A 15699-nucleotide genomic window follows, 5' to 3' on the forward strand; every position below is an offset into this window, starting at 1 on the left:
TCAAAACCACATTGAGATACCACCTTACATATGTTAGAATGGCCAAAATTAACAAGATAGTAAACAGCATGTGTTGGAGAGGATGTGGAGAAAGGGGAACCTTCTTACACTGTTGGTGGGAATGCAAGTTGGTGCAGCCACTTTGGGAAACAGTGTGTAGATTCCTTAAGAAATTAAAAATAGAGGCTACCCTATGACCCTTCACTTGCACTACTGGGTAGTGTAAATACTATAATATACTATAAATACTATAGGGCAAATACTATAATACACTATGATGTGTAAATATGCTCTATTTACCCCAAAGATACAGTTGTAGTGAAAAGAAGGGCCATCTATACCCCAATGTTCAAAGCAGCAATGGCCACAGTCGCCAAACTGTGGAAAGAACCAAGATGCCCTTCAACAGACGAATGGATAAAATGGATACAGTCCATATATATAATGGAGCATTATGCCTCCATCAGAAAGGAGGAATACATAACTTTTGTTTCAACATGGACGGGACTGAAAGAGATTATGCTGAGTGAAATAAGTCAAGCAGAGAGAGTCAATTATCATATGGTTTCACTTATTTGTGGAGCATAAGGAATAACACGGAGGACATGGAGAGATGGAGAGGAGAAGTGAATTGGGGGAAATTGGAAGGAGAAATGAACCGTGAGAGACCGTGGACTCTGAGAAACAAACAGGGTTTTGGAGGGGAGGGGGGTGGGAGGTTGGGTGAGCCTGGTGGTGGGTATTATGGAGGGCACATATTTCATGGAGCACTGGGAGTGGTGCCTAAACAATGAATTCTGGAATACTGAAAGGAAATTAAAAAACAAAACAAAACAAAACAACTAATGATGTACTGTATGGTGACTAACATAATAAAACAAAAAAAAATTTTAAAGAATTACAGACCAATATCCTTGATGAACACGGATGCCAAAATTCTCCCCAAGGTTCTAGACAATAGGAACCAACAGTACATTAAAAGGATTATTCACTGGGGCGCCTGGGTGGCTCAGTGGGTTAAAGCCTTTGCCTTCGGCTCAGGACATGATCCCAGGGTCCTGAGATCAAGCCCCGCATCCGGCTCTCTAATCAGCAGGGAGCCTGCTTCCTCCCAACTCTCTCTCTGCCTGCCTCTCTGCCTACTTGTGATCTCTGTCTGTCAAATAAATAAATAAAATCTTTAAAAAAATGATTATTCGCTAGAACCAAGTGGAATTTATTCCTGTAGTGCAAGGGTGTTTCAGCATTTGCAAATCAATCAACATGATACATCACAGTCATAGAAGAAAGAACAAGAATTATATGATTCTCTCGAGGAAGGAGGGACAAGATGGTTGACGAGTAGGAGACCCTATTTCAACCATTCCCCATTGAGCTAAATATCTACCAGAGCACTCTGAACACCCATGAAATCAGCCTGAGATATAAGATTATGCACTTATGGATCTCGATGGGGGCAGAAGATCATCAGTGGAGAGGTACAGAGTTGGGAGTGCATGGACTAATATAGGAAGATAAACAGAAGGGGGAGGGAGCTACCAGAAGTGACCCTCAGAAAGTAATACCCCAATATGAAAGTGCCCCGTGCTTGGGGACCAGCATTAACTTGGAGACTGGATAAAAGCACAAAGGGACATAAGGGACAATTGTTGGGATCGGGCTGTTGCAGGTGCAGACTTAAGAGCACGGTCTCAGGATGGCCACAACCAGTGCCTGCCCATGCCTGAGAGAGCCCAGCACAGGCTGCAGTTGTTGGTCCCTGGGTCTGTAGCCATAATAGCCGCCTCTGCTGCCTCCACTGCTACCCAGAACCAGTATCACTCCTGGTTTTGGTATCATGGAGATACAGAGACAACCGGGGTCCTTGGGCAATCAATGAGATGGTGGCTGAGGGTGCACACCATCTTTGGGAGGTTGCAGTGTTCAACAGAGTTTTCAGAGGAGGACTCTGTGTGTTCTGGACTATTCAGAGGGCAGCAGATTATGGATTTTCTTTGAGGCAGAGGTCTGGGTGTAGACAGTTTACTTTGCTCTGACTGTCGAAAAAGGTGCCAAAGAACAAAAACCTCCAGAGAACAAAATCCTGAAAAACCGGTTGCCACAGAGCCCAGCCCCTTGTTATAGGGGGTAGGGCAACTCAGCCCAAGCATGATTGACTGAAAAACAATGCAGCAGGCCCCTCTCCCAGAAACCAAGCCAAAAGAACAAGAAGACAACCACCACAGAGTCCCCATAAAACTGTAAAACCCCAATATCAGGAGAAAATAAATATTAAGCTCCTGGTATTGCCCCAAAGGGTGTATATTTTGTAGATACAACTTCTCTCTCTCTCTTTTTAAAATTCGTTCTCATGTATCTTGTTCTTTTATTTATTTTTACCTACTTACCATTTCAACTAGATATTCAATACAACATATTCCATAGTAACTTTTTAACTTGAACATTTTCATACATACATTTTTGGTTTTTTTCTTTTGTAAAGATTACAGATATAGACATAGAAATAGATATAGATAGATAGGTAGTCCTTTTTCCCTATTCAATACTGTGTGTGTGTGTGTGTATGTGTGTGTGTATATACACACCAGTTTTAATTTCCCTGTATGGTCAGAAAGTTGAGTCTTTTAACAAAGATAACAAGATACACCTAGGAAGAACTGAAATAAACTTCCTCACTCACATCGATGGTTTAGAACAAACTTCCCATCTTATTCTTTTGTCAGTGTTTTAGTGTCTTTGTTTTTGTTTTTGTACTTTATAGATCTTATTCTTGGGGTTCATTTTGGCAGGGTTTTTTTCTATTTTTTCTTTGATGGTCTTTTTATTTGTTCATTTTTGTTTTTGTACTTTATAAATCTTACATTTAGGGCTCAATTGGGCTGGGGTTTCTCTCTTTTTTTTCTCTCTTTTTCTTTTTTCCTTCACCTCCCCCACCCCAGTGACTTCCCATTGCTCCAAAACTTTCCAGGGTGCACCTTGCCTGGATTGTACTTGATATTTTCAACTTTACATCCTCTCAACCACTTCTCACCAGAATGACTAGGAGGAAGAACACCCAACAGAGGGAAAATCCAGAGACTGAGAACTCTTCCACAGAACTACTGAATATGGACATAAACAATATGTCACAAATAGAATCGGGGTAACAGTTAACTAGACACGGGCTAAGGTGGAGAAGACCATTAGTGGCAACATAGAATCTCTAAGGGCAGAAGTGAGAGCCAACCCATGTAAAAGAAGGGAAATAATTAAGATTAGAGCAGAGATCAATGAGTTAGAAACCAGAGATACAATACAACACATAATAATAATGATGATAATAATTATTATTATTTATTTAATATATAATATATTAATATAAATATAAATTATTTATTTATATATTTATGTATTAATATAAAACAATTATAATAATGAAACTAGAAGCTGCCTCCTTGAAAGAATTAATAAGATGGATAAACCACTGGTCAAACTAATCTAAAAGAAAAAAAGAACTCAAATTAATAAAATTATTAATGGAAGGGGAGAGATCATGACTAACACCAAGGAAATAGAAACAATCATCAGAAATCATTATCAACAGCTATATGCTAATAAGTTAAGCAACCAAGAAGAAATGGATGCATTCCTGGAAACCTATAAACTTCCAAGACTGAAACAGGAAGAAATTGACAACTTGAATAGACCAATATCTAGTAATGATATTGAAGCAGTGATCAAAAACCTTCCAAAAAACAAGAGTCCAGGACCTGATGGATTCCCTCAGGAATTCTACCAAACATTCAAACAAGAAATACTACCTATTCTTCTGAAGCTGTTTCAAAAATAGAAACAGAAGGAAAACTTCCAGACTCTTTCTATGAAGCCAGCATTACCCTGACCCCCACCAGGCAAAGACCCCCTCAAAAAGGAGAATTTGAAACCAATATTCCTGATGAATATGAATGGCAAGATTCTCAACAAGATCCTAGCTAATAGAACATCTATTCCTGACTAAAACTCTTCACAGTTTAGGGACAGAGGGAATATTCCTCAACTTCATAAAAACCATCTATGAAAAGCACACAACAAATATCATTCTCAATGGACAAAAGCTGACAAGAAGCCTTCCCAGTGAGATCAGGAACACGACAAGGATGCCCACTATCACCACTGTTGTTCAACATAGTACTAGAAGTCCTACCAACAGCAGTTAGACAACAAAGAGAAATAAAAGGTATTCAAATTGGCAAAGAAGAAGTAAAACATTCTCTCTTCACAGATGACATTATACTTTATGTGGAAAAGCCAAAAGCCTCCATCCCCAAATTACTAGAACTCACACAGCAGTTCAGTAATGTGGCAGGATACAAAATCAATGCACAGAAATCAGTTGCTTTCTTATACTAATAATGAAACTGTAGAAAGGGAAATTAGAGAATCAATTCCACTTACAATGGCACCAAAATTTGAAAGATACCTTGGAATAAACCTAACCAAAAAGGTTAAAGATCTATACTCAAGGGAAAACAGAACACTCACTAACGAAATTGAAGATGACACAAAAAGATGGAAAAACATACCAGAATTATGGATCAGAAGAATAAACATTGTTAAAATGTCTTTGCTTCCCAGAGAAATCTATACTTTCAATGCCATCCTGATCAAAATACCAATGACATTTTTCAAAGTGCTGGAACAAACAATATTAAAATCTGTATGGAATCACTAAGGAAATGTTGAAAAAGAAAAACAAAGCTGGGGACATCACGTTGCCTGATTTCAAGTATTATTACAAAGCTGTGACCACCAAGATGGCATGGTACAGTCACAAAAACAGACAGATAGACCAATGGAACAGAGTAGATGGCCCAGATATGGACCCTCAACTCTACGGTCAAATAATCTTCAATAAGAACAACAAAATCCTGTGGAAAAAGATAATTTCTTCAAAAAGTGCTGTTAGAAAAATTGGAGAGCTATATACAGAAGAATGAAAATTGACCATTCTCTTACACCATACACAATGATAAACTCAAAATGGTTGAAAGACCTCAGTGTGAGACAGGAATCCATCAAAAATCCTAGAGGAGAACATAGGCAGTAATCTCCTCGACATCATCCACAGCAACTTCTTTCAATGCACATCTCCAAAGGCAAGGGAAAGAAAAGTGAAAATGAACTTTTGGGACTTCATCAAGATCAAACTTCTTGGGGCGCCTGGGTGGCTCAGTGGGTTAAGCCGCTGCCTTTAGCTCAGGTCATGATCTCAGGGTCCTGGGATCGAGTCCCGCATCAGGCTCTCTGCTCCACAGGGAGCCTGCTTCCCTCTCTCTCTCTCTCTGCCTGCCTCTCTGCCTACTTGTGATCTCTGTCAAATAAATAAATAAAATCTTTAAAAAAAAAAAGAATATTATTAAAAAAAAAAAAAAAAGATCAAACTTCTTCACTGCAAAGGAAACAGCCAAAACAAAACAAAACAAAAACAAACAAACAAACAAAAACCCCCAAAACCAAAAAAACAAAGAGGCAACCTACGGAATGGGAGAAGACATTGCAAATGACACTACAGACAAAGGGCTGACATCCAAGATCTACAAAGAACTCCTCAAACTCGGGCAGCGGGCCGTGGTTTCGCGATGGTGTGTGGCAGTAGGGTGGAGGGCAGCCTCCTGGAGAACGCTAACCTGCTCATCTAGGAGCACTCTGGGGGGCTACCGGTGACCGCTGGTGAGGAGGATGAACAGGTTCCAGACAGCATCGATATGAGCAAGATCTTCACTGATTCGCTCCATCAATGATCTGCAGCATCCACTGACACTGGAAGAATTGAACGTAGTGGAGCAAGTCCGGGTTCAGGTGAGCAACCCTGAGAGTACAGTGGCTGTGGCCTTCACACCCAACATTCCACACTGCAGCATGGCCACTCTTATCGGCCTGTCCATCAAAGTCAAGCTTCTTTGATCCCTTCCCCAGCGTTTCAAGATGGATGTGCACACTACACCAGGAACTCATGCCTTGGAGCATGCAGTGAACAAGCAGCTTGCAGATAAGGAATGGGTAGCAGCTGCTCTAGCGAATACCCACCTGCTGGAGGTTGTGAACCAGTGCCTGTCAGCCGCTCCTGAGCCTGGATTTTGCCCCCAGTCACACCCAGGGCTCATGGCTTTGTTTTTTTGAATCACTGACAATGAGTCATTAAACTAACACTTTACATTTTGTGATAAACCCTTAATTTATATTAAAAAAAAGGAACTCCTCAAACTCAACGCACAAAAAACAGATAATCATGTCAAACAATGGGCAGAAGGCATAAACAGAAACTTCTCCAAAGGATACATACAAATGGCTAACAGACACATGAAAAAATGCTCATCATCATTAGCCATTATGGAGATTCAAATCAAAACCACATTGAGATACCACCTTACACCAGTTAGAATGGCCAAAATTAATGTTCATTAAATGGACAAAATTGTCTATAAAAGACAGTAAACAACAAGTGTTGAAGAGGATGTGGAGAAAGGGGAACCCTCTTACACTGTTGATGGGAATGCACATTGGTGCAGCCACTTTGGAAAACAGTGTGTAGATTCCTTAAGAAATTAAAAATAGAACTGCCCTATGACCCAGCAATTGCACTACTGGATATGTACCCCAAAGATACAGATGTAGTAAAGAGAGGAGCCATATGTACCCGAATGTTCATAGCAGCAATTTCCATTATCGTGGACAGAACTGAAATGCCCTTCAACTGATGAATGGATAAAAAAGATATGGTCTATATATACAATGGAATATTACTCAGCCATCAGAAAGGATGAATACCCAACTTTTAAATCAACATGGATGGGACTGGAGGAGATTATGCTGAGTGAAATAAGTCAAGCAGAGAGAGTCAATTATCATATGGTATCACTTACTTGTGTAACATAAGGAATAACAGTGTTCATTAGGAGAAGGAAAGGAGAAGTGAATTTGGAGAAATCAGAGGGGGAGATGAACTATGAGGGACTGTCAACCCCCAAGAAATAAACTGAGGGTTTTAGACTGGAGGTGGGTGGGGGGATGGTGATCCTGGTGGTGGGTATTAAGGAGGGCAGGTACTGCATGCAGCACTGGGTGTTATACATAAACAATGAATCTTGGAACACTGCATCAAAAACTCATGATGTATTATATGGTGTCTAACATAACACAATAAAAAAAGAATTATATGATCCTCTCGATACAGAAAAGGCATTTGATAATATACAAGAAATTCTTTCTTGATTAAAACTCTGCACAGTGTAAGTGGAGCATACCTCAATATCATAAAAGCCATCTACAAAAAGCCCACCATAAGTATCATTTTCAATGGGGAAAAACAGAACTTTTCTCCTAAGGTCAGGAACATGACAGGGATGTCCACTCTCCTCACTGTTCAAATAGTCCTAGAAGTCCTAGTCTCAGCAATCAGGCATTCAAATAAATATTTTATTTCATTATTCAAATAAAGGCATTCAAATTTGCAAAAAAAAGAAGTCAAACTCTCTCCTTGTCGTATGTCATTATACTTTGTCTGAAAAAGTCAAAAGACCCCACCCCCAAATTGCTAGAACTTACACAGCAATTCAGCATCATGACAGGATATAAAATCAATGCACAGAAATCAGTTGAATTTCTATGCACTAACAATGAGAGTGAAGAAAAAAAATTAAGGAATTGATCTAATTTACAGTAGCACCAAAAACCATAAGATACCTAGGAAGAAAACTAATGAAAGAGGTAAAGGATCTATATTCTGTAAACTACAGAACACTTATGAAAGAATTTGAGGAAGACACAAAGTAGTGGAAAACATTCCATGCTCATAGATTAGAAGAATATTGTTAAAATGTTTATGTTACCCAAAGCAATCTACACATTCAATGCAATTCCTATGAAAATACCATCGACATTTATCACAGACCTGGCACAAATAATTGGGTAGGCCTATATAGCAAGATCTCAAAAAATTTTCCTTTGTTGCATCCCAAAAGTTTGGGGTTGTTGTGTTCTCATTTTCATTTCCTTTCTTATATGTCCTTTTAATTTTCTTTTTAAAATTTCCTTGTTCATTCATTTATTCTTTAGTAGTGTTTGCTTTAAGCTGCATGTATTTGAGGTGTTTCCAGAAGTTTTCTTATGGTTGACTTCAAGTTTCATAGTGCTTGATCTGAAGCTACTTTCAGGACTTTTCCTTCTCTGTGTATTTGGTAAATTTGACTATGTTATGTCTTGGAGTGGGCTTGTTGTTGATTCTGTACCTCTTGAATTTTGATGTTTATTTCCTTTCACAGTTTAGGGATGTTTTCAGCCAAATGTGCTCAAATGAATTTCCTGCCTCTTTTCCCCTCTCTTCTTCTGGGACTCCTGTGATACAATTATTATTATAGTTTAAGGGGTTACTGAATTCTCTAATTCTACATCCATGATGCAGATCCTTCTTCTTTTCAGCTTCATTATTTTCCATAATTTTATCTTTGATTATCACTGAGTTGTTCTTCTGGTTTGTCCATCTTTATAGTCATTCATCCAGTTGGTTTTGCATCTAAGTTATAGCATTTTATATTTTTGACTAACTAGTTTTAAGTTCTTTTATGTCGGCAGTTAGGGATTCTCTAGTGTCTTCTGTATTTTTCTCAATCCCAGCTTGTGTCCTGATGATTGTTGTTTTATTCTTTTTATTTTTTATAGATTTTTATTTATTTATTTGACAGGGAGAGAGAGAATTCACAAGCAGGGGGAGTTGCAGAAGGAGAGGGGGAAGCAAGCAGGGAGCCTGATGTGGGACGCAGCCCAGGACCTGAGACAAACCAGACACTTAATTCACTGAGTCACCCAGACACTGATGATTGTTGTTTTAAATTCTGGTTAAAACCTCTTATATCAGTTTTGTTTAATCATTGACTATTGCATCTACTTCTTTCTTTTAGGGTGAATTCCTCTGTTGTGTCATTTTGTCTAGGTCACTGTTGTGTGTGTGTGTGTGTGTGTGTGTGTGTGTGTGTGTGTGTTTGTGTGTGTGCATATGTATAATTGTTAGAAAAGCCTGTTATATTCTTGCTTCTGAGAGTAATGGCTATATTAAGAGATCCTATACTGTGTCAGGATGTACTCTATAAATTTTTGTTTGTAATAATGTATCACTATTAGTACATCTCTAGGAGTACTTTAGAGTTTGTTTTTGGTTTTGTACATTCTCTGGGTTTTGACACATTTATAACAACATGTATCCATCATTATAGTATCATATGGAATAGGTTCCCTGCCTTAAAAGTACTCTGCACTTCACCTACTCATTTTTCTCTTCCTCCTATGGAGCCACTGGCAACCACTGATCTTTCTGTTGTCTACATAGTTTGAACTCTTCCAGAATGCCATATAATTGGAATCATATGACATGTAACCATTTCAGGTTGGCTTATTTCACTTAACAATATGCATTTAAGGTTTGTCCATGTATATTCATGGTTTTGTTTCTGTTTGTAACAATCTTTTTTAACTTCTCCACAATCTTTGCAGTGGTAGAAGTAAATCTAACAGGGATATGAATTTTAGAGCATGGTCTATAGGATTCTCATAATAAATAAAGACATTACATTTTAGCCTCAGTTTTACCTAAAATATTCTTCAAACATTTCATGACTTCTTAGGCTAAGCAGTAATTTTATTATTTTTTAGTTTTTATATAAATTCCAATTAGTTAAAATACAGTGTTATATTAGTCCCAGGCATATAACATAGTAATTCAACAGTTCCATACATCACCCAGTGCTTATCACAATATGTGCACTCTTTAACCTCCATCACCTATTTAACCCATAACCTGAAAAACCTCCCCTCTGCTAACCATCAGTATGTTCTCCATAATTACAAATCTGTCTCTTGGTTTGTCTTCCTCTCTCTTACTTTTTACCTTTGCTTATTTGCTTTGCTTCTTAAATTCCACTTATGAGTGAAAGCATATGGTATTCATCTTTCTTTGACTTGACTTATTTTTGCTTAATATAATACTCTCTAGCTTCATCCATGACATTGCAAATGGCAAGATTCCATTCTCACGGCTGAAAAATATTCCATTATGTATATGTGTGTCTGTGAGTGTGATTATATATATATATATATATATATATATATATATATATATATAATATATTATATATACATATAATCTCACATCTTTATAATCCATTCATTAATCACCCTTATGTTGCCTCCACACCTTGACCATTTTAAATAATACTGCAATAATAATTGAGGTACATGTATATCTTTGGATTTGTGTTTTTGTATTATTTGGGTAAATACCCATTAATGTGGTTATAAGGTAGTTCTATTTTTAAAATTTTCAGGAACCTTCCTACTATTTTCAACAATGGCTGCACCAGCCTGCATTCCCACCATTATTGCTAGAGTGTTCCCTTTCCTCCAAATTCTAACACCTATTGTTTCTTGTGTTTTTACTTTAGCTATTCTGACAGGTACAATATGATATCTCATAATAGTTTTTATTTTCATTTCCTTGATAATCAGTCATTATGAGTATCTTTTTCCTGTGCCTGCTGGCCATCTGGATGTCTTCCATGGGAGAAAGTTCTGTTCATGTCATTTGCCCATTTTTAATTGGATTATTTGGCTTTGGGGAGTTGAGTTTATAAGTTATTTTGGATATTAACCCTTTATGAGATAAGTCATTTGCAAATACCTTCTCCCATTCATTAGATTGCCTTCTACTTTTGTCAATTGTTTCCTTTCCTGTACAGAATCTTTTAATTATGATGTAGTCTTAATATAATGTAGTCTTAATTTTTCATTTTCTTTTCTTTGATTCAAGAAACCTATCAAAAAATATATACCATATCAAATGTTGAAGAAGTTACTGCCTGTGTGCTCTTCTAGGATTTTTATGATTTCAGGTCTCACATTTAGGTCTTTCATCCCTTTGGAATTTAATTTTTCTATGACAAAAGAAAGTGGTCCAGGAGGAGTTAAGATGGTGGAGGAGAAGGGGACCCTAATGTCGCCTGGTCCCTGGAATTCCCTTAGATAGTTATCAAATCATTCTGAACACCTGTGAAATCAACCAGAGATCTAGAAAAGAATTGTTTCAATTCTACAAATAGAAGGGTGGCCAGTTTTTGCAAGGTCAGAGGTATGGAGACGTGAACTTGATATGATACATCAGAAGATTAAGCTGCTGGGGGAGGGAGTTTCCTTAAGCCAACTATAAGAAAGAGTTATGAGCAGCCAAGCACAAAATTGAAGCTTTTAGAAGTCTTATCTGGTTGGGGTCATCCCTGCCTGAAAGGTGCTCAGGTGGCAATGCAGAATCAATCCCAGGTAGGTCAGCATGATCGCAGGATCCCCAGGGTTACAAAAAATATGTGGGTGCATGAGTGCAGCAGATTTTTCAAGCTGGCTGCAAACAGTGATTCTAGAAACCAGTCTTCTTCTTAGAGTTGCCATAAACCATGGTTCAGTGACCACCCTCCAAGCAGGGACCCAGCGAAAAGCAGAAGCATGGCAATACCCTCTCCCTCCCGTGGGAGGAAGGACAAGGGTCTGCACTGCAGGAATCCATAAAGGTTGGAGTCTCAAAATATGGTTGATTGCCTCAAAAAATGCTCAACTGTTGTAGGAACAAGATGACAGAGGATCAGGAGACCTAAATATCATTGGGTCCCAGGAGTTCAACTAGATAGTTACCAAACCATTCTGAACACCTACAAAATCAACAAGAGATCAAAGAGAAATAGAGCAGCAATTCTAGGAACAAAAAAAGTGACCACTTTCTGGAAGGTAGGATTTTCAGAGAAGTAAATCCAAGGTGATATATGGGAAGATAGACCACAGTGGGAGGACCCAGCTCCCAACAAGCAGTAGATCAGCAGAATAAAAAAAAAATCACAAATATTAGAATTCTGCTCCACTGAGGGACGTTGTTCCAGAAGCTAAGCAGGGGGTAGAGCCATGAATGGGGCATTATGGTCTCAGGACCTGCAAGATCAAAAAGACCAGCAGTGTCTGAGTGTGGCAGAGCTCCCAGGTATCAGAGCAGGGGAGTTGGCTGCAGAGATGGATCTGAGGAGTGGGCTTTTAGCTCAGGTTTACCTGAAACCATGATCAGAGGCACAGTCAGGCCACTGCTCTTCAAGCAGAGACTTCACAAGTGGAAGATCTGATAAGACCCCCCTCTTTCCTCCTCTGGGAGAGTGGCATGAGAGCATACTGTAAGAACCTGTTGGGTTTTGGAGACTCAAAGTGGGGCCATAAGCCAGAGATAGAAATGCTCAGGGACACACCAGGTGAGCATGGAGTGCAGCAAGAGACCAGGTAGACAGGGGTGATGGACTGCTTTTCTCTGAGGGCACACTGAGGAGTGGATCCCCTGAGAGCTAAGCTCCTATGGGGCCAGAGATTGGGAGACCGCAATTTCCATTCTCATCCTCCAAAGCTGTACAGAAAGTATTCAAGGAACAAAAGCTCCCAAAAGCAAACCCGAGCAGATTACTTATCCTAGCTCTGGTAAGGTCAGTGCAATTCCACATTGGGCAAAGACATTTGAGAAGCACTGCAACAGGCCCTTCCCTGAGAAGATCAACAAAACTATCCAGCCAAGACCAAGTTCACTGATCAATGAGAACTGCAAAAATTCAGAGCTACAGGAATACAGCACATAGAATTCATGGCTTTTTCACTGTGATTCATTAGTCTTTTGAAGGTATTTTATTTTATTTTATTTTTTCTTATTCTATTTTTCAATTTTTCCTCTTTCCTCTTTTAACTTTTTTTAACTCTTATACCTTTTTAAAAATATTTTTAAATTTTCATTGTTATAGTCACATTCTAACCCTTCATTTTATTTAACCATACTTTTTGTATACATATAGGTTTTTCTGTCTTTAAAATTTTGGGATACAGTTTCTTCTAACAGATCAAAATATATCCCAAATCTAGCTTATGGCTTTGTTCTAGTCTCCAGCCTGATAACATTCTTTTCCTCCACTTTTTTTTTCAACCAACTTCTTATCTTATCAATTTCCTTTTTTTAATCTTTTTAAGTTTTCATCTGAACAGTCATATTACATCCCATCATGTTTATCCCAATTTTTGTGTATATATATGTTTTTCTTTTTTGTAGTTTTGGGAGGCATTTTCTTCTAAAAGACCAAAATACACCCAAAATTAAGTGCATGGCTCTGTTTTATTCACCAGTCTTATATATATATATATATTCCCTACTTTCTTCTCTACCTGGTTTCAGGTCTCTTCTGATATGGTTACTGTATACTTTTCTGGGGTTGTTGCTGCATTTTTAGCATTTTGTTCTCTCGCTCATCTATTCTTACCTGGATGAAATGGCAAGGAGGAAAAACTCACCTCAAAAAAAAAAAAAAAAAAAAGAACAGGAGGCAGTACTGATGGCTAGGGACCTAATCAATAAGGACATTCATAAGTTGTCGGAACTAGAGTTCAGAATGATGATTATCATGGTGCTAGCTGGGCTCCAAAAAAAGCATGGAAGATACTAGGGAATCCATTTCTGAAGAAATAAAATCCATTTCTGGAGAAATAAAAGAATTAAAATCTAACCAGGTTGAAATAAAAAAAAAGCTATTAATGAAGCCCAATAAAAAATGGAGACTATTACAGCTAGGATAAATGAGGCAGAAGAGAGAATTAGTGATATAGAAAACCAAACGATGGTGAATAAAGAATCTGAGAAAAGAGAGATAAACAACTACTGGACCACAAGGGAAGAATTGAAGAGAAAAGTGATACTATAAAATGAAACAATATTAGAATAATTTGGATCCCAGAAGAAGAAGAAAGAGAGAGGGGGCAGAGGTATACTGGAGCAAATTATAGTGGAGAAGGTCCCTCATTTGGGGAAGGAAACAGACATCAAAATCCAGGAGGCACACAGAACTCTCACCCTTAAAATCAGTAAAAATAAGTCGATACCCTGTAAAACTTACAAGTCTCAGAGACAAAGAAAAAGTCCTGAGAGCAGCTCAGGACAAAAGGTCTGTAACCTACAATGGTAGAAATATTAGATTGGCAATAGACCAATCCACAGAAGCCTGGAAGGCCAGAAAGGACTGGCATGATACATTCAGAGGACTAAGTAAGAAAAATATGCAGCCAAGAATACTATATCCAGCTAGGATGTCATTGAAAATAGAAGGAGAAATAAAGTTTATATGACAAACAAAAACTAAAAAAAATATGCAAATACCAAACCAGCCCTACAGGAAATATTGAAAGCGGTCCTCTAAGCGAAGAGAGAGTGTAAAAGTAGCAGACCAGAAAGGAACAGAAACAATATACAGTAACAGTCTCCTTACTGGCAATACAATGGCAATAAATTCAAATTTCAATAATTACCCTGAATGTAAATGGGCTAAATGCCCTAATCAAAAGACACAGGGTATCAGACTGGATTAAAAAAAAAAAAAGACACTGATATGCTGTCTGCAAGAAACTCATTTTAGTCCCAAAGAAACCTCCAGATTTAAAGTGAGGGGGTGGAAAACAATTTACCATGCTAATGGACATCAAAAGAAGGCTGGGGTGGCAATCCTTATATCAGAGAAATTAGATATTAAGCCAAAGATCATAATAAGAGATGAGAAAAAACATTATATCATACTTAAAGTGTTGTCCAACAGCAAGATATAACAATTTTAAATATCTATGCCCCTAACACATGGGAGCAGCCAATTATATAAACCAGTTAATAACAAAATCAAAGAAACACATTGATAATAATACAGTAATAGTAGAAGACTTTCACAGCCCCTCTTCCACTGAAATGTACAGATCATCTAAGCAAAAGATCAACAAGGAAATAAAGGTGTTAAATGACACACTGGACCAGATAGACATCACAGATATATTCAGAATATTCCATTCCAAAACAATAGAATACACATGCTTCTCTAGTGCACATGGAACATTCTCCAGAACAGATCACATCCTGAGTCACAAATGAGGACTCAACCAGTACCAAAAGATGGGGATCATTCCCTGCACATTTTCAGACCACAATGTTTTGAAACTATAACTTAAGCACAAGAGGAAAATTTGAGAAACTCAAATACATAGAAGCTAAAGAGCATCTTACTAAAGAATGAATGGGTCATCCAGGAAATTAAAGAATTTTTAAAAATTTATGGAAACAAATGAAAATGAAAACACAACTCTTCAAAATCTCTGGGACAAGGTAAAGGTGGTATTGAGTGGGAAGTATATAGCACTACAACTCTTTATCAAGAAATAAGAAAGGTCTCAAGTACACAACCTAACCCTACACCTGAAGGAGCAAGGTGAAGAACAGCAAAGAAAGCCTAAAGCCAGCAGGAGAAGAGAAATAATAAAGATCAGAGCAGAAATGAATGATTTATAAAGCAAAAGAACAGTAAAACAAATCAACAAAAATAGGAGCTCATTCTTCGAAAGAATAAGATTGATATACCCCTGACCAGACTTATCAAAAAGACAAGAGAAAGGACCCAAATGAATTAAATAATTAATGAAAGAGGAGAGATCACAACCAACAATAAACAATTATAAAATAAACAATTATAAAAACATATTATGAGCCACTATATGAGAGCAAATTTGACAATATGGAAGAAATGGAGGCATTTATAGAGACATATAAGGTACCAAAACTGAAACAGGAAGAAATAG

General features: G+C 37.8%; 1 protein-coding gene and 1 pseudogene across 9 annotated transcripts in view; one reads left to right on the forward strand and one right to left on the reverse strand.

Moving 5' to 3' along the window:
- The window catches only part of ZC3H12B (zinc finger CCCH-type containing 12B), a 596951-nt gene that overhangs the window by 284970 nt on the left and 296282 nt on the right, over nt 1-15699 (reverse strand). The window lies entirely within an intron of this gene.
- Nucleotides 5619-6194, forward strand: LOC309856086 (cytosolic iron-sulfur assembly component 2B pseudogene; annotated as a pseudogene). Its single transcript has one exon. The product of its transcript is annotated as a cytosolic iron-sulfur assembly component 2B pseudogene (transcript).

This window comes from Mustela nivalis (genome assembly GCF_964662115.1).
Source record: "Mustela nivalis genome assembly, chromosome: X".
NCBI lineage: Eukaryota > Metazoa > Chordata > Mammalia > Carnivora > Mustelidae > Mustela > Mustela nivalis.